Below are 20,172 nucleotides of genomic sequence, written 5' to 3'. Positions count from 1 at the left end.
GCTTAAGTTTTGGCCGAAGTTCACCCGTTGAATGATTAAGTGTTCTTTGTTATCATCTCCGTTCTGATGTTAACGAAATTGCAGATTTCCAACCTGACAGTTACCTAGTGCCGCCAGGCTCAGGGGACCGCAAGCAGGTGATTAAAAACTACAAACTTATTGAATAATAAAATATTAAAATAATATTAATATTTTGTCAAATATAATTCCTCAGGTTCCTGTTTGTTTCATTACACTCACTGAGTTATTAGAATATATTTATAAAACTTACCACTTGCATCTTAGTACAAACAGATAATTAATATCAGGTGTTGTAATAGGGAAATAATAATAATAAATATGTATTCATAAAGTTAATAAGATAAAAAACATTAACCTAAAAATCATTAACATGTAAAAAATGTATTTAAATGCGAAATTAAATTAACCGTCCTATTAAAAAAGGGGCTCATAACACTGATTGCCTAAGGTCCCATAATAAACACTGACTGGGTTCTCAAAATACCTAACTCAACCGCTTACATTACATTTAAATTTATAGTATTGAAATCCAAGATTTCAGATTTACAAGTAGACTTTAAACTTGCAAAACTACGTATTTCATATAACGAAAGAGGCCTTAATAATGTTTGATCTAATATTCACCGAATCAATTTTTCCACTGCATTTCATGATATGGATATGAAAATCACTGAAATGCAACTACAGAGATTAAACATGGGGTGATCGATGCTTTATCGGTGTCGCAGCTGATAAAACGACCTTACAGAAAGAACTGCAGTGTCTACAATCACAAATGGCAAAGGCATTTGTCCGACCTGTGCAGCTGATCTACTTACCATTCGCTGCTCTTTAAATAGAGGTATGTCAAAGTTACTCAACGTGTGACATTGCTGGCACTGTCGGAATCTGCTACAGCAGCTGAGCAAAGATTTCTGACATTTCCCAGAATAAAAAGGTTGTGAAAAATTCAGATTTTGGTCAGTTTCATCACGTACACGCACAAAAAAATATGAGTTCATTTCACTTATTGTCTAATAAAATCAAGCGTATATCTTCAACAGCTGACGCTCTCAATCAAAATAGCAACTTCTGTTTGACATAATCATTCGTTTTATTTAATAATTGACAATAATCAAACTACGTGGAAATAAGAAAAATTCTTTCTATTTTAGAAAATGAAGTAAAAGTAATACTTGTATAAGAGAGAAAAATTAGAGAATAAAGTTAAGTAAAAATGAACATCAACTTTAAGAATTACTGAGGATTTATGGGATGACAGAAGAATCGTTTGAAAACAAATCAGTTTAGAAATACTAAGGAATTCTGGGATAACAGAAGAATCGTTTGCCATCCAATCAGTTTAGAAATACTAAGGAATTCTGGGATAACAGAAGAATTGTCTGCCATCCAATCAGTTTAGAAATACTAAGGAATTCTGGGATAACAGAAGAATCGTTTGCCATCCAATCAGTTTAGAAATACTAAGGAATTCTGGGATAACAGAAGAATCGTTTGCCATCCAATCAGTTTAGAAATACTAAGGAATTCTGGGATAACAGAAGAATTGTCTGCCATCCAATCAGTTTCTTTCTTTTAAACTGGAATTGGTTATTTGAATATTTGTTTCATACCCGTGGCAATATTCCATAGAAGAAAGATGCTATTTCACTTCGGAATAACCGAATTTCATCTGAATTTGAAATTTTAGCCATATTGGTTGAAGGAAATCGGAACTTCATTGCACAGATTACCTTGTAGCTTTTCGTTATTTTATATTATATGTCATACGTTCATCCGTGTAACTCAAAGTATTTTTAATGTATCGTGTCGTGTTCACAGAAAAACAAATATAATTCTTAAAATTTTCTTGGACTCAAAGAGGTCTGAAAAGAGGAGATTCCACAAAATCTCTAGTCTAATTTTTGCGTCATTATAATACTTTATCTTTGTACGCATTCATATACAAGAAATTAAAAACAAGTTCACAAATTTTTATCATAATAGTTTACTTAAATATACAAATGAAACCAAAGCAAAGAAGTAAATATTATTTTGATATATACAAATCATAATAATTCAAACAAAACTCTAATATAAATGCTATATATATAATGCTCTAATATAAATGCTATATATGCTATAATATATTGCTATAAATAAAAATAAAAGAAATCAAGTAAAAACATGTGCTTGAAAAAGTATTGGGATACTTTCCAATAAATTAAGATAAAACAATACAAACTTAAAAGTTTATATCCTCTTGGGTCGCCCTTGCTTTTTATGACCTCTCGCAGTCCATTTGGCATGGGTTGGACCAATTTTTTTCAAAATGATCCAATTTTGGCCCACTTTTCGATCAAATATTTTCTTAAATTCTGCTTGTTAGAAATTTAATGTTCATCCAGTTTTTGCTGCAAATAATCCCACACATACTCAATGGGATTAAGGTATGGAATTTGTACAGGAGTCTTAATAACACTAGGCCAGTGGTAGAGGACCCTTAACTTGTAAATATCATCATAACTTATAAATACATATCGGGTCATTATAAAATGTCTTGAGATTCCCAGCTTGCTTGCACTCTACTTTAAATTTCGCTTGAGAATGTCAAGATAGACATATTTTTTCATTGTTCTAAAATGTAAGCACCCGGCAACAGTGCTAACCATACAACCCCAGACTGTTTGATTGCCAATTCCATATTTGAGAGTAGACCGTAAATTTTTGACATGCATTGCTGTATTTGGTTTCCGTCAAACTTCTTGTTTGCCATCCGATTCGAAAATGTTATATTTGCTTTCATGAACAAAAATTACATTTTCCCAAAATTCTTTTGGTTGCTTTACATGCATTTTAGTAAATGCCAGCCTAGCTTGTCGATTTGCTTAGCTGAATTAGGGCTTTCTTTGAGGTACTCTGACATGATATTTATGTTTTCTTAAAACATTTCTGACAGTTTCTGGATCTACAGATTTTCCGAAATCACTTTTACATTGCAGAATCAATTTTACTGTACTAGTTTTTGGATTGAAATGAACTTGTTTCACAATCCACTTCTCTTCACTTTCATTAAATGTTCTTGGAAACCCTGATCTTTGCTTGTTTTCAACACTATTTGTTTTCTTGAAACTTGAATAATGTTAAAAACAGTAGATTTACTCAATTTCAAGATATGTCCTATACTACGAATTAATTTTCCATTTTTCCAATGACTTATTACAAGATTTCGCACATCAACCGATATATCTTTGTTTCTCCACTTTTTTCTATAAGTAATCTTATTTATTGAAACTTATAAAATTATAAACTAAAAAAAGTGGTAGTAAATTCAATTTTATTGATGTGTTATGTATTTGTTAAGTTGCTCATTACAAAAGTGTCCCAATATTTTTTTTGACTCCTATTTGCTTTTGAATTGTATTTGAAAAGCTATATCAAATTATAATTCTAAAATACCGATTAAATTTTCCTTACAAACTGTACACCAAATGTTAAAATATTTATTGATTTATTTTCTTTTTATTTTAATGTGATGAATAGTTTTATAAATAGATTTCCAGTTATTCACACCAAGTGTCCCAATACTTTTTTGAGTGACTGTAAATATGCCATTGGTGATTAATTGTTTTCTGCTAGTGTGGTTGAAAAGTTTGATAATAAGGATGCCGTTTCAGGTGTTTTCTTTGTTATCACATTACGGTTCAAAATTATGAGGTTCGTCTCAAAAAGTTTTGAGTTAAGTTGCTTGAATAACTAATTTGGGATGTTGATACAACTAATTAAACTAAACTCATAATTATATAATATTTTTCTCGGATTTTAAATAATTGTTCTTGTGAGAAAATGCAACAATTAGAATTTCGAAAAAAAAAAAAAAAACACAACAACTTTGGAACAATTTTTTTATTTACTTCTTTTATTGATGGAGCTTATAAAATTACTTTGTTATAGAATAGCTCAAAAATTTTTTGGCGCAGAAAAAATTTCTTAAAAATAAGCAAATAAAGGAAAACCGAGATGTCTTTTATGTGAGTCAGGAATAAGAGTATTATATCAGGAATATTTGTTATGAGAGTTTACTGCAGTATATTAAACAAACACAAGAAGACTATGACTCGCATGTAAATAAATCAGACTGGCGCCAAAGGTTTTTGAAATCAGTCGTATATGTGACCGACTGCACGTGAACGTGCAAAAACGTAGTGAAATTTACTGAGGAGAATCATTGATCATAGGGTTATACTTAGTTTCACTTTTCCATGGGACAGCTGTATATCTGCTTTTTGAAATACAATCAATAGAATTATATGCTTCTGAATCATGAAGTTATCCTATTTCTTGTTTCACTTCATGTAAGCTATGACAGAATTATAAAATGTTAAATGGAATACACGATTATCTAATTTCTAAAGTTTCCTATCTTTATTTTAATTTGTTTTAAATAGGAGATATGAATATTTATGTTAATTAATTAATTTTATTTTATTTACTTATTTATTTATTTTCCTCTGAATTATATATTTTCGAGTTTATAAACAACCATAGCTTGGTTATGAGAATTTTGCACATAATCAAATAAATCAGATTAGAATTAAAATGTTTAAAATACGAGAAATTATTTTAAAGTATTTCTTTTTGGTATAATTGGACATGTTTGTTATAAGTTAAAACTGACAAAAAGAAAACACATATAAAAAAATCTCACGAGATAATAATGCATCAGCATTTAGTATCAACAAAATTTTATAAATAAAACTTCTCTAATTACCAAAATACTGGAATATCGAATTCTTTTAATCTATAAAATTGATATGGAACTAGGTAAACTTGCTTGTGTTACAAAACAACTCTCACAGTTGAAAGAAAAGAATTTCAATAAAACTAATATTTCCAAAAAGAAAAAAAGAGTTCCGAAAGAATTTAAGAGAAGGAATCCCCTCCTTCTCTGTGGAAAGAATTTCCTTAAATTATCGTTTGAGTTTTTTACAGGAAATTGTTAAATTGAATCGTGTACACGACAGAATGAAGAGATAACACAAAGTAATAAATAAAGCTTCATAAATGAAAACGATTCAGAAAGCGAATAAAAACTTTAGATGTAATAAAAAATGATGATTGGTGAAAGCAAGTTTTAGCGAAAGCAGAAAAATGCAATATAAAAATGGATAAGAGACATTTACCGTTTCATACGTTAAAATCTATTTATAAAGAAATAGACAAATTCCTAAATATCACTTTCAGAAAAAAAAAAGAAAAAAAAAGGATTAGTCCTAATCACACACAAAAATTTCAAAAATGATAAATGATCTTGCTTCAAAAAAAACAAAGTCACAGAACTAGAGATCGAATAATCCAAAAAAGGAATAGTATTTGCAGAATATTCTACCACAGTTGCACATCAATTAATAAATTTTCTGATATTCAGTTTGGAGCAGACAATATAATTCATATCTCTAAGAATTCCTTTAAATCACTCTAACTGAACACTGAATTCTGTTATCCTTAAAATTACCTCCTAATTACTCCTAAATTACTACAGAAAAGAAAATCAAGCGTTTGGTATTTCATTTCTTAATAAAGAAATGAAACGTCAAAAGCTTGATTTTAAAATGAATGCCAAACGCTTTTTAGAATTAAGACAACAAGCTGTTTACTGAATAAAAAGCTTATTGAAATAGCATCGCCCCCCCCAAAAAAATACGTCTCATAATAATAACAATTAAAAGTGTTAAACTCCCTCCCCCCGCCAACCAAATAAAATTGTGAATTTCGTCAAGGCCGCGAATACCTTGTATAACATTGGCGAGCAATATTTACGAAATATAGAAGTTTGGCAGGAATCTGGCATTTCTACTGAATCCTATTGTTGGCGTTTAATCCGTGACGGGCGGTTAATGCACAAACATTTGAAAATCGAATATGTAATTGAAGCTTTTTTTATCTACCAAATGATACCAAACATGCCATAGAGCTATAATTGTAGTCACAAGATTACCATCCAAATTTTGTTTGTTTAAGTCTAATGCGTTTATATGCATGCAAATGTATAGACCGACAGGTCGTCACGCTTTTGAGAGATTTGGTTCAAAATTAGTTAAAAATCTACAATTTAGATGCTAAACTTACGTATCAAATTTGATGCATCTCTTTACGTTTTGTAATTATCAAGTTCGCTTGTATTCGGATAGCTGGATAGACAGACTTCCTTTGATAGATTTAGTCCAAAATTGACAGAATTCCACAAATTTTGTGTTAAGTCCATTTTACCAAATTTATTCGTTCAAACGCAAAATATTTTTAAGTTATGTTCACAAACTGACAGACGTAATGCCAAAAATGTGTTTTTCGAACTCGGAGAGGCATGAAAAGTAGATATTCGTCAAAGTCTCAAGTTCAAATTTTTTGAAGACTACAATATTCTCTCTATATTTCGTATACGAGAAAGTAAAAAGACATCTAGAAAAATTTAAATAACAAAAATAAAAGAACGAATGTTTTTAAAAATCTAAGCATTTACTTCAATTAAATTATCACTTTCCTTGAATCTCCTACCTTCCATTGCTAATGCAAACGCTTTGAATTTTTCTTACAAAATTTGAATTTCAAAACAGAAATCTCTAATCAGAGAAAAGTAACCACTTAAGAGAATGCATTCAGAAATATTTTCTAGAACACTTTATTACTGTTATCAATGCATCCAAAATGCTTGAAGACACTTCAGTAGCTGGTATGTCTTTAGTTCAAATCTTTGGTTTTCGAATAAACCCAATCAGTTTTACTTTTATTGCAGAACATTTTGCCATCGCTGCAGCATTGAGTATTCGTGTCCTATACGGGAAAGATAGCTTTAAAAAATTCTTTCAGATAGTTACTCAGCTTCTACATCTTTAAAAACCATTTCAAATCATTCACCAATAACCGTCCAAAGTTTGCATATGAATAGAATTTATAGCCGAGAATAACTTCCATGTGGGCTCCTGGTACTTCAATATTGCATCGAACCTAATGGTTAATGGATAGTTTGATAAAATAAAGTACAAAAATTACTATTTGCATTGAATTGATTATAGAAGATATCATTTCGAACCTAAAAAAAGGAAAATTCAAAACAGTATATAACTTTCGAAGTAGCCAATATTTCGTTTCTTTGGGAAACATTCTAACCATTGATGAAGTTTCACTTTAGTCCAGAAATGATAGGAATATCATAATATGTAGACTAATCAGTAAAGTTATTATAACACCAGGACTACTGAATTGCTTCAATATACATATAATTTTATAAGTCGACAACAATTTTGAAAATATAATTTTATTTTGAAAAAAGCATTTTAATAACAGAGACAAACTTGAGCTAAATTTCAAATTTATAAACAAGGAAATATTTCTTCCAATGTTCTGGCTAAAATTGGAAAATAAAATAAAATCTTCAGGTTGTGAGCGATGAAATACTTCAAGATTTATTAACTGCAGTTTTCTCTTTCTTTAGGGCTTGGAAAGTTTTGTTGGCTTATAGAAAATCAACTAATTCCAAAAAACAAGAAGAATCTTATAAAAACTAAATGGTGAATTTACTGTAAGTAACTTTTAAAAACTTTTTTTTTTTTGTATGGGAAAAAAAATTATTAAGTGTTAATGCAGCAACTTATTTAGCTTGTGGAATATGAATTCTAATTTTTCCAAAATAGAAAATTTGTGCCAGATTCTGGTTTTAAGAATGTAAGAACATTCTTAAAGAATTATTCTTATTTAGCGAAAAAGGCGGATTTCGAAGAAATTAAGAATCTGAAAAAAATACACATGCTAGCTTTTTTCCCATTTTGCGAAAACTCAAATAATAAGAAATAATTTAATTCGATTTCCTTTATAATATTCTGGTAGAACATAAACTGTTTGTTGTTGTCTGTTTGTTAAACTATTGGCTAAATGATCAATTATACATACATCAAATCATAAACAATTTAATGTTAAATGCATTTTGAGCATTGATTTTCGTATAGATATCTGAATAAATTTACCTGCCACTGTCCAAAAATTTCAGAGCTGAAAATTTTTGAAATTTATTAATATTAGTTAGTTTGGGAATAATAAAACACAGTGTAATATAAGAACTTAAATTATATAAATGTGCCAAATTTTCAGTTTAAATTTAAAGAAAAGGGAGAAAAATTAAGTTTTATTTGTTTTAAAGTTATTTAACATAATTTGTACAATTTATTTTATTTATAGACAATTTAGAATTGCATACTATTTTTAACTATTCAGATACTATTCTTCCATCTTATTTCTCAGCCAGATTGACCAACTGACTCGTTGAAACTGCAGACAATGTCGCAGAATTGCTGGCTTTTAAGATCACGTTTAAGATTAAGTATTTTGAATTGATAAACTATATCTTGAGTCGAAATATATAGCAGTATGGCAGAATTTATGCAAATTTCCACTAATAAGAAAAATAAGGAAGAACCTTGGATATCTATTTTATGGTACATTTTACCATACTTCTCACAATAGCATACCTATTAAGAGTATGCTTATGATAGTACCTTGAGATGGAATATATAAAAGTTCGGTAGTCCCCATGCAGATTATTTTTAAAATTACCGAGAAAATAAATTTTTTTTTATTCATTCTATAATGTACATCATCATAGCCTTTATTAAAGTGTCCTTATTTAATATGTTGTTAATTTATAAAGCAAGACTTAAGGTTAATGTTCAGTTTCTCTTCTAACACGACAAAATCATGGCAACCTTCCCAAAAGTTCGCTCCGTTATTTTGGAGGGCTACAGGAAGATAGTAACACGTGGCTGTACCAAAAAAAAAAAAAAAAAGGAAGGATTTCATTTGGCTGAAAATAGCCCCCCAAAGGCAAACTGACACTATTCGGTGAAATAAAAAAAAATACGACTACAGATTTTTCGCTTATCTCGTCAAGTTCCTGCTAAACAGCAGAAAACTTGTTAAAATATTACCATATTTAGCGATTTGTTCTCTTTAAAAAAGTTTGTTTAGCTGTTGTACAAACTATATTTTTTCGCTCATTATTCTCTGATATAGTCAGTATCCTTATTAAGAGTATGTATGTTTTTTCTATATCATCTTGAGTCGGAATATGCTGCCTCTTTTTTGATTTCTGAGATAAGAGTACTAGAAAGTTGAAAACTAATGTCCATTGGAGTTTGTCACCAATATGATAACTCAAACAAGCTAATGGAGCGAGTTTCCTTGCAAATCTATTGTTGCTTTGTTTACCAATTTTTTTGTCTTACTAAATTGGCGATGGGACTTTTGGAGACTTGGCGTCTTTAACGATATGAAGGAGCACATTAAGCTAGATTTCAACTGGCAAGAAAAGGTAGAATGCTGAATATCCACATTTTAGTGTATTTTAATATGGATCTTATTATGGTGGCTTTCCCTTTAATTTAGTCGATACAGTTTGGAATTATAAAGAATACAGTACAGTCGCCAAACTGCAATTTTTTTCTGCCAAATATAGTAATTAAATATACTTTAGCTGATATTTGGCGACTACTTTTGGCGACTACTGGTCATCTACTTTTTAACGCGACCTGGCAGAGATTCTATACTGTTCTTTAGTTGTACTATTGACTCCAGTATTCAAGTGTCCAGCATCAATTCACTTTTGATCCTGAAAAGTAGATAAATGTTAAAAATAGTTCAGAAGACAACAATTTAAAGTGATTGTCCGTTCAAGGCCATTTTTTTTCTTCAAAAAAGCTATTTTTTAAGTTTTGTTTGATTTTTTTTTTTTAAATTAGAAAGTACATAAAAATAATAAAAATCTAAAAGACAAATTTCCGTACAAGTCTTATTTTTTTAATTGACAAATTTTAAGTAAATTTCAACAAAATTTGAGCAAAACGGCTAACACTGTCCTCAAAATTCTAATGGGATAATTTCAATTTTCTTAACACAATAACACAATTATCTTTAAAATGAACTAAAATCTAAGAGATAAATTTAAATACAAACATATAAAGGTTTATATGTTACAATGTAGACGTTATCTCTCACTTATTTTCTAATAAAAAAGGCTATAAATAAAAAAGTATGCATTGTATATCAAAACTTTTATTTCAATTTATTAAAGATAATATAGAAAACAACTCCTGAAAATTTCATTAAAAATTTTAATTAGTGTTGGAGATATTATGTTAATGGCTGATAATTTATTTCAAAAAAATTATTTTGTGAAAAACGAATTTTCAGTTTGTAGCAACAGTAAAAAAAGATATTTGCAATACATTTTTTTTCTCTACAAGATCCAAAGAGTGCCTTTTTCAACGTAGACAGTCACCTTAAACAAGGTATTATAATTGTATAAAATGTATTTAAACAGACAGGGAAGAAATATTTATGATATTATGTAAGTAAGTAATGATTAAGTTCTGTTTATTTTGTCTCAGTTTTTTTGTAAATAGATTCACCTGGATTTCTAGGAATTTTTATCGCTGTTTGCATCAAACATCTTTTTAGCTAATCTAACCAGTATCACATATTTCAAAACTCAGACACATCTCAAAGTCAATAAATTTCATAGCTTGTGAAAAAAAGGAAGAAATTAAAGCCTCTAGTCCGAAACCCCGAAATATACTAATAATGTCTTGGGTTTGATTGATCAGTCTTGTCTTCGTCTGATTTGGTGCATTTGAATTAATCGTCTGATTGCTACTTAGTGGTTTCATTCAGAACGTAAAGATTTTATATAACACGCAATTTGTCCGTCTGTCTGCCAGTCTATGACAAAGATAACTCGAAATCGCTATGATTAAGACTGTTGAAATTTGGTATACGGTCTTTACACCAAATTTCTCTCGCACCACTTTGATAACTATCAAGTTTTGAGTAAAATCTGTTCAGAAGAAGTCTGTCCGGCTATTCGAATATAAGTTAACACGATAACTACAAAACGAAGTGAGCTAGATAGATAAGATTTGGTACAGAGATTTAACATCTATAGTGTAGATAGCTGTGAAATTTTGAGACAAAATCAACAAAGGGTTGACAGCTGTCTGTACGTTCAGAAACATGTAAAGTGATAATTCAAAAAATCAGTGACTTAAATATATCAAATTAGGAATGGGATTTTGAGACTACAAATGGAGTTTTGGGTCAAGTTTTTGTTTCAATCGACTGGGAAAAACGTATCTAAAGCACAAATCCGATTTTCGGATACTATTAACCATATGCCAAAGATTAATCGCCAAAAAACTGGCCAAGAATCACACGATAGATTTAGAAAAAATGCCAAATTCATGCCAAACTTATGCCCAGGCACGTGTGGTGTTTTCTGACATGACAATTTATTATTTATTAGATACGAGAAAGTTTGGAGAGATCCTTCCTGCTGCTTTTAATTATAATTTTCGTTTTTTTCTTCTTTACATTGATCAAAAGCACGCAAATAAAAGATCTGACGAAACAACAAAATTTTTCTTAAAATCCGATGCATCGATGTTGTTAAAATCTGTGATTAAAATTATTAAAATAAAAGAAAAAAAATGCATCGTTCTAAAACTGGTATCACTGAAAAATAAAAGTTTAGAATTTTAAAGTTTTTCTCTTATGTGAATATATATTCCGTAGTTATTGAGAAAAAATGTTTAAATTTTGATTAATTTTTAATTAAAAATCTTAAATTAAAATTTTTAATAACTTTTCTAAATAAGAAGACTCTGTTATCTGAGAATAAAATATACAAAATTATATTTTTCCAACTAATAAACTCCTATAGGTGTCATTTAATTTTTCTCGTCTAGTAAAAAAAAACTATAATTCGAACTTTTTTTTTTACAATACCTTCAAATAATAATAATAAAAAAAAAAATGCTGGAAAAATTTCTGCATTGTCGTGTCAAAACGAATAACGACTTACATAACGAATGAAAAAAATTATATTCGGGCTGTCGTCCAGAATGTCAGGGTTAAGGACGATCGTTTGTCGACAAGACGGTAGAAAAGAATATATTTCTTAACCATTCTTTTTTCAAAATCACGACTTTCTTTTGTCATTCTTGAAATGTTGATTTTCTGTTTCATTCAAGAACGTTATTTATTGCATTGCGCCATTTCTTTTGAGTCCATTGGCTTTTCGCAGCATACAGAGCTTAACGGATATTGAAATCATAATTCATCTGCTTAACAATAAATAATTTGAAACACTATTGTTAAATAAAGCCACCAATCTCGAATTGTATTCACCGTTAAGAAAAAAAATCACTGCCTATTATACCTTGATTGATAGGTTTGATTTATTTTACTAATACTTAAGTCTCATTAAATCCAAACTAATTAAGATATGTTCGGATAAGTTGTTTTCACATAATTAGAAATTACAATTATCTCGCTATAAATAACGCAGATTATTATTTTAAAGTTGCCAGCATATAGTAATATGAGTAATACTGTAATCTCTGCTAATCTAGATCTTGAAGTGCACATCAGTTGGGATAGCTTAAAAGTTTGATTCATTGTTCTGCGTTTGTTCCATTTCTTACTTTTAAGTAAATACTTTGTTTTAAATTCTTTTTTATTCTGAATACATGCCATTTTTTTTTATTAATGTTGATGCTTTTTTATTAAATAAAATATATTGAATAATTTTTGCCCGTGTTTTGTTACATAATATTAACTTTCTTTTACGTTTCCAACTTGTAATTTTTCCCTGTCGTTTGCAACATTTTTTTAGCTTTAGGAAATGAGTTAATATACAATTCAAGGTTTCAAAGTAAAATGATTCTAAAAACAAGCGACTGTTTTCGATACAAAAAAAAAAAGAGCTCTGTTTTTAATAAAATTTATATATATATAGTCGTATATTGTAGCAATAATAAATAACTAGTCCTTTTTAGTTAAGATGTGAAATAAAGTATATACAGTGAACAAAATATTATATCTAATACTGCATAGTAATTCATTATTTCATTCTTTTTACTTATGTGAAATGTACAAAGAAAAGGTTTTGTGATTGTTAGTATTTCAACTTCGTTATTTGGATGAATGTCACATTTTATACTTCTTTAAATAGACCATGGCTAGAAAATGCATGGAGTTAAATGAATGAAATTTCTCCTGTGACCTTTACACCAAGAATAGAGATTTCTCGCAAATTTTAGACGAAATCACTGCTAAGAGAAATTTCTATATCTCACATCCATATATATATATATATATATATATGCAAATATAGTCACTCGAAAACGCAAAAAAACTAGATGGGTAAAATTTGGCACCAATAATAAAAGTGCTTTTTTTATCACTTTCTCGTATACGTTGTATTGTATAGAAAAAGTATATTAATTATCGAAACATTCGAACTCGAGATTTTGACGAATCTCCATGTTTTAGACATCCAAATGTTCGAAAACACATTTTTGGAAAATGTCCATCTGTCTGTCTTTGACAATGATAACTCAAAAACGCTTTGAGCTAGAAGGATGAAATTTGGTATGCGATCGTTACAATAAATTTGAAGATTTCTTACAAATTTTGAGCAACATCCGTTCATAGGAAGTCTGTCTGTCCATTTGTACGAATATAATTTAACAAAACTATAAAACGGAGAGAGCTAGATAGATAAGATTCGGTGCACAGATTTAACATTTTTAGTGTAGGCACCCTCCAAATTTTGTACCAAATCCAATGAGGGTTGATCATCTGTCGGTCTGATATTTCTAGAATTAATCTCCAAATAACAGGTCACAGTTGAAAAGATTCAATAAAAAAGATAAATTCAAGCCAAAAGTTAATATTTAATAACTATTGTACGCCAGTGCCATGCAAGGCTTTCTTTATTATAGCATCTTTATTAGAGGGTATGCGAGAAAATTTTGGGAAGACCACCCTCACTGCTTTTTTTTTTTTTTTTTCCTTATCTGGCATGAATATTAGACAGTGCATTAAACTAGATATTATAGAAAAACTGCCATAATCATTTAAGATAGCGAAAAAGATATAAGCAAAAAAGAGAGAAAAAAAAAAAAACTCGGAAAATTTCGAAACTTGGCAGAGAGTACCGGTTTCCTTTCTTTAAGTACGAACGCCGAAAGTTGCACTTTTCCAATCCAAAATAATAATTGAGACAGTTTCTGACTTCTCCCAGTTAAATAAATCTCAAGGTCTTCGCAGACATGTGTCGCTCGAAACATCTGTGAAACGAAGTTCCAAATTTTCGCACGCAAAGCAGAAAGGCATATTAAAAATCCGTCTATCAGACTTAACTATAACTGTTTACGTTTGTTTGATCAACGCAGCTGTGAACTGAGGATTTAGCAGGAAAGGTCCGCCCATTTCGCCGAAATAAATATCCAGAATAAACGCGAAGAGGCGTGCATGAACTCGATTCTTAATCATTTATGCTGAATTAAGTGTGTGATGAAAGTTGATAACGTTTCATTTGAATCTCTGCTTTTACCAGTATTGATAAATAATTATTAACTGAGGGAAATGTTTGTTCAGAAAGGATTTCTATGATAGCATTTTAAAAGAGTCAATTTTATTTTCTGTATAAATAGAGAAAATATTGTAATCATAAAAAAATTCAAATTCGAGATTTTGACATCAGGTTTCAGACATTCTTGAATTCGAAAAATATATTTTTTTGGTATTATGTCTATAAACACAATACAATAAAATGCTTTGAGGTAGATGGTACACGATAATTAGAAAACGAATGGATCTAAATGGATAAAATTTGGTTCACACTTTTAATATCTAAAGTATAGACTCTCATTAAATTTTGAATTAAACCAGTCAAAGAGTTGACCGTCTGTCTATCTGCATATTCGTATGCATGTAAAAATTCTAAAATGCAGTAACTTAGGTACTGAAATTTTGTATATTATATTGTTCCTAAAATCAATTTTGCATTGACTTTTATGCTAAATTTGAGATTTTCTTAACAAATTTTGAACAATGACAGGAAATTTCTGCATCCGAGTGCAGAACGCGATATCTACTTACGAAACGAAGAGAACTAAGTGGATACAATTTGTTTACACAGTTTTAGCATTTAAAATTATAGATTCGTATAAACATTTGAAAAATAAATCCTCAAATGGATTGACACTCATTTAGTACATGCGGATGCATGGAAACATGATAGCTAAAAAATGCCGCAATTTAAAAAAAATTAAGTTTGATGTGTGATCATTTTGCTAAAATTGTAGCTTTATACTAAATTTTAATCCAAAATAAATGCTCGTCCCCCCCTCTTTTTAATAAGAAGCAAAAAACATTCATGTGCTGATTTCTGAAAATAAATATCTGAGCACTTGGAGTGTTAAAGGTCTTGTGAGAGACTACAATTTTTATGTAAGGGATAACACTTTTATTAGAAATTAAGGGGAAAAATCACGAGGAAGTCACTTCCACTGGTTTCATAATAATAATGCATTAATTGATTTTTTAAAATTTGAATTAATATATACATAAATCTGCAATATATATATATATATATATATATATATATATATATATATATATATATATATATATATTATTTTCAATGCAATTTTTGAAGTGGGTTGTATAAAATTTCCGCAGTCTGTTATGCTCTTATTAGATAAAAGGGATTGTGGATTTAAACTCTGAAATGCAAACATCACTATTGTGCGAATTCAGGTTGACTTAAAAGAAAAAAAAAAAAAAATCGTTGAATTGCAGACATGGGACACTACTAGTCTGATACTTGGTTCTGAACTAGCTCAAAGTCAGTATGATGTATTGCCAGAAGAAAGTTTTCCCTCCCTTATTTTGTTTATGGGAAGTGAAGTCCAGGATCCAATTCCAGTGCTGTATTTACAAAACATAGTCTGAGGATTGATTCTGTGTTTAGTCTTGGCCTTTGGACCTAAAATTCAAGGCTCAAAACCGGTTTCCAGGGCTGATCCAACATACCAATTAAGGTTAATGTAGCATTCGGGCATGATAAGTTATAACAGTGCAGTCAGGATTCTACGTGGATGGCATTTTGTCTTAAACTAGCTTAAAATCGGTCATCTGAGTTGTTAAGAAGAGGTTTTTCTCTCCTTTTACAGCGGCAGGATTTCAGATGGAGTGGGGATTGATATCAGTTCCAAAGTTGCCTTTCCAAGATATAGTCTCATTGAAAGAATACTGCATTAGGTTCAAAATAGAGTTTTTACTTCTGAGTAGGAAAATCACAAATTCGAAATTGACTTTCATAGATAATCTATCATACAAGTAAGGTTGATGTTGTTAAAGTATTCAGATATGGTAATAGTGTACAGATTTGGAAGTGATGGATTGGCTAAATATGTATAATTCAGAGAGGATCTTCTAAGAAAATGACTTACATTAGTCCCTCCCAGATGGATTGATTAGTTTACATGCACTGGCGATATTTCTCGATGTCCAGTGCAGCACTACCTAACAGCTCGTATCTGGAAAGAGATGCATATCGAAAAGTGGATTCAAAACAAGGTGAGGTAGGTTCATAGTAGCATCGCGGGGTTTTAATATAGAGAACATAAACAGAAGCGTTTAAAAAAAGAATATTTACATTATAATCCATATTTCCATGTTTAGTGTCAAATTAACTCTCTAAACGCGATGTAGAAAGTACTAATTATTTATTCAAATACAATATTTTTAATTAAGAAAAAACAGGTTCAAGCTATGGATTCTTAACATCATTCTGTAATATTTATGTCCTGATGAATGTAAAGCCCCTCACTTATCAAAAAAAGATTAATGAATGTAATTATTAAAATTAAATAATTTAGCAATTACTGTTGGCAAAAAATGCTGCAGCAATGAAGTAAAATATTCGAAATCTGGCTATTTTAAAATGTAACGACTGACAAATTGAAATGTGGAAATGCGAAGCTATATTATTATTTATCCAAAGTAAACAACTGCTTGAGGGTTGCACAAAATGACTTCAAGATCCCGAGATTTTTTTTTTTTTTTTCGTAATTTTCAGAATAATCTAAATTTGTGCTTTCATTTAGTATTCTCCTGCATTCGAATTTACATAAAAAAAATTCAGTTGTAGCTTAAATTTTACAAAAATATTCTTGTAGAGGGACGAAGTTCTATAGTTTCATATGAGATAGATGGAAATAATAGACGAGCTCCAGGAACAGTTATGTAATTAGTTGCCAAGTTCCACATTTCATATGAGATAGATGAAAATAATAGACGAGTTTCAGGAGCAGTTATTGAATTAGTTGCGAAGTTCCACATTTCACAAGACAAAACAAACACGAACACGAAAATACACGACACTCACTTGAATACAATCTAATAATGTCCCTTAAATGGATCATAAGAAATATACCTTGATGTTAAAAAGTAACGCCATCTGTTGTATCAAAAGAGAAGGTAGTAGAGTTAATGTAACCGCTACATTCTTGGAATTTCTTTCTATGCTTTCAAATTCGCTTACATTCTTTTTACGCTTACACCATTCGCTTACATAACAGTATGATCCATTTTATTTTTTTTTTTCCAGCTGGCCGACTAATTCAAATCAACAGGGTTCGTAAAATTTTGCGTTAGAGCATTCAGTTTGAGAAAAAAAAAAAGCCAAATTTTTTACCATTTTACATAAAATTATTTTTATTATTTAAATTTTAAATTTACCGATATTAATAGCAACTTTATTCCTTGACACGCAATTAAATTTTAGTTATTCCAATTTTTCATATTATCTGCTCCTAACAATTCTAATCTGGCAAAGTGTGCATTCGCCTCTTTTTTCATATGCCAATATCAGAGACCCCCCATGGGAAAAATCTGCGCTTATTAAGTTCTTTGCATTCTGAAAATGCCTCAGAATGAATTTTTTTTTTTCAGAATAAATGAAAAAACTAGATTATATTGTTTGAGATACATTTAAATATTACGTGTAAAATGAAATACCCGTATAAATAAATTATATTCTGGAAAGATTTGGCAATGTTAGCTTTCCTAAAAATCTAAATACTACCCATTTCCAACAAGCAAATAATTCCAAGCTTTGTTTATAGTGTTTGTTCTCTTTCACTACATGCAGCTAATACTCTTTTATCAATCCTTTACCACCTGACTAGATAAGTACCTACTAGAGATTTTTCTAAGCGGATGTTCTGCAAGCTCTGTAAATGAAAATTCAACCCTTTCTCAACAAGACACCCCTGTTGGAACTCCGGACTTTAATTGTATTCTATAGGGGGCGGGTGTATATCGTATATTGCCAACGAGTTATTGCCAGCAATAGACTCCAAGCTGCGTGGAAAAGTTTCCTAGCTCATTTCTTCCGTCAACAAGCACAGCATATCCAACAGGATTCTCTTTCAACGAAGTCCGTTTGTAAAATACGTATTTATTCCAGAATCGCCCCAGGCTTCTCGGCAATAAACAAGCCTTCTGCACAGAGAAAAATAATAAAACAAAAAAAGAAAAAGTTTCAAAGCAAATGGTGAAATCTTCTTTTTCCTGAAACGTAGAGGACAAAGAGGTTGAGCGAAACAGAACAACAACAAAAAGAAAAAAAATGGCTGTACGGCATTAGCCATACCATGAATGAATAAAAAAAAAGTTTCCCTGAAAGAAAAAAAAAAAAAGAAGAAAAGCAGAAACAGTGGTTCGTTCGGAATAGACAGACCTTAACTAAAGGTCGATCAGGACACCTTAAATAACACAGCCCGCTGCGTACACTTGACATATAAACGCTGGTAATTACTTTTCGTCTGACGAGCCACTATCATCCTTGTGTAACTACCATCCTTTCCATCGAAAGCTTCGGATTTTTTTTTTTTGTTACTTATTATTATTATTATTTTGTTTTATATTTTGCCTCACGGAAGAAAGGGGTGCCACACCTGGGTGATTACGCTGGAAAACAGGAAACTTAACAATTAGTTTCCGCGTTTTTGGGGTCTGGCGTCGCCGCGAGGACATTTGTTTACGTTTTGGCGTTGGTGGCAGGGCTGCCACACCAGAAAGACAAAATATAGCCAAATTATGGAAACTAAAGGTTTGATTCAAAGTCCTGATTTTTAATTGAATTTAAGCAGAAATGGCAGTTTTTTTTTTAAGAGATTCCAAAAGTTATGATTTCAGATTACAGGATTAGGTATTATAAATAAGTAGATGAAAATTACTTATCATAAAATTTAAACAACCTTGTAAATGACTTTAGTTGAAGTAACACAGATTTTATCCAAGTTCAGAGCAACATCTTGGATGTCTTTAAAAAATATATAAGCAAAATTGTATCGTTACAATGCATTTATATTTGAATTAATGCATTTAATAAATTCTTAATTCATTATTTCCTTCACATATATGCATATATGTATTATAATAAGACGGCATAGGTAAATAACAACCCCACCAAAACAGCAATTCTGTCCCAGTGCCTTGTTTGCTATATTTCATTTCCAGGTCCGGTGGCTTAGACAGGAAAAATAGTACCTCTCCACCAAAATTTGCACTAATTCTACCCAGTGCATTATTTAACACTTTATACGCATGTTGGTAATCAAACAAAGAACCAATATTTATATTGCTACCATCCTAGCTATCGATTGATATATTTTACTTCTTTACATGCATACACTTGGGATCAGTGGCGGATTTCAGTTGCGGTGAAAGAGGTCGCAGGCAAGAAGAATAGAAAAATGCTATTAACCTAGCTGCTAAATAATTTTTCAAAATTACAAATTTCTTGAATTATTAAATTTTAGGACAATATGAACACTTAGTCAAGTATAATTAGTCAGATTACTGTCTTATGTTACGCTCAGTTAATTATTATAAACAGCGAATGTCTGCTTAAATAATATTGCTTATGAGAATGGATGTCTCACATTTAGGCCCCATAACTAATAAAGAAAGACGTATATATTTTCACAAAGTTGATAAAATGAAACAAATTACCATAAAATAAATCATTAACATTAGCAAGTTGATTAGGTTTGAAATGTGTTGAAATATGAAACTAAATAAGCCAGTTAATTGAGAGGAGACCCCATAATACATACTGCTTAGGGAGGTATGCCTAAATTCGCCACATCTCGTAGTCTAGTGGCACAGCAAAAAAAAAAAAAAAAAAAAAAAAATCATCCACCATCATTAAATTTGTATTAATCATTAATTCGAACCAATGCTTTGATTATTTAAATCTTACGAATG

General features: G+C 30.2%; 1 long non-coding RNA gene across 1 annotated transcript in view; it reads left to right on the top strand.

Moving 5' to 3' along the window:
• Nucleotides 1-7,494: 7,494 nt before the first annotated feature.
• Nucleotides 7,495-20,172, top strand: part of LOC129981167 (uncharacterized) — a 56,247-nt gene continuing 43,569 nt past the window's right edge. Inside the window, exon 1 of the long non-coding RNA XR_008785290.1 lies at nt 7,495-7,579. This is a non-coding gene — a long non-coding RNA (uncharacterized LOC129981167). The remainder of the gene's footprint in view (nt 7,580-20,172) is intronic.

Source organism: Argiope bruennichi, chromosome 8, assembly GCF_947563725.1.
Source record: "Argiope bruennichi chromosome 8, qqArgBrue1.1, whole genome shotgun sequence".
In the NCBI taxonomy this organism is placed as follows: domain Eukaryota; kingdom Metazoa; phylum Arthropoda; class Arachnida; order Araneae; family Araneidae; genus Argiope; species Argiope bruennichi.
This window is presented reverse-complemented; position numbering and strand designations above follow the sequence as displayed.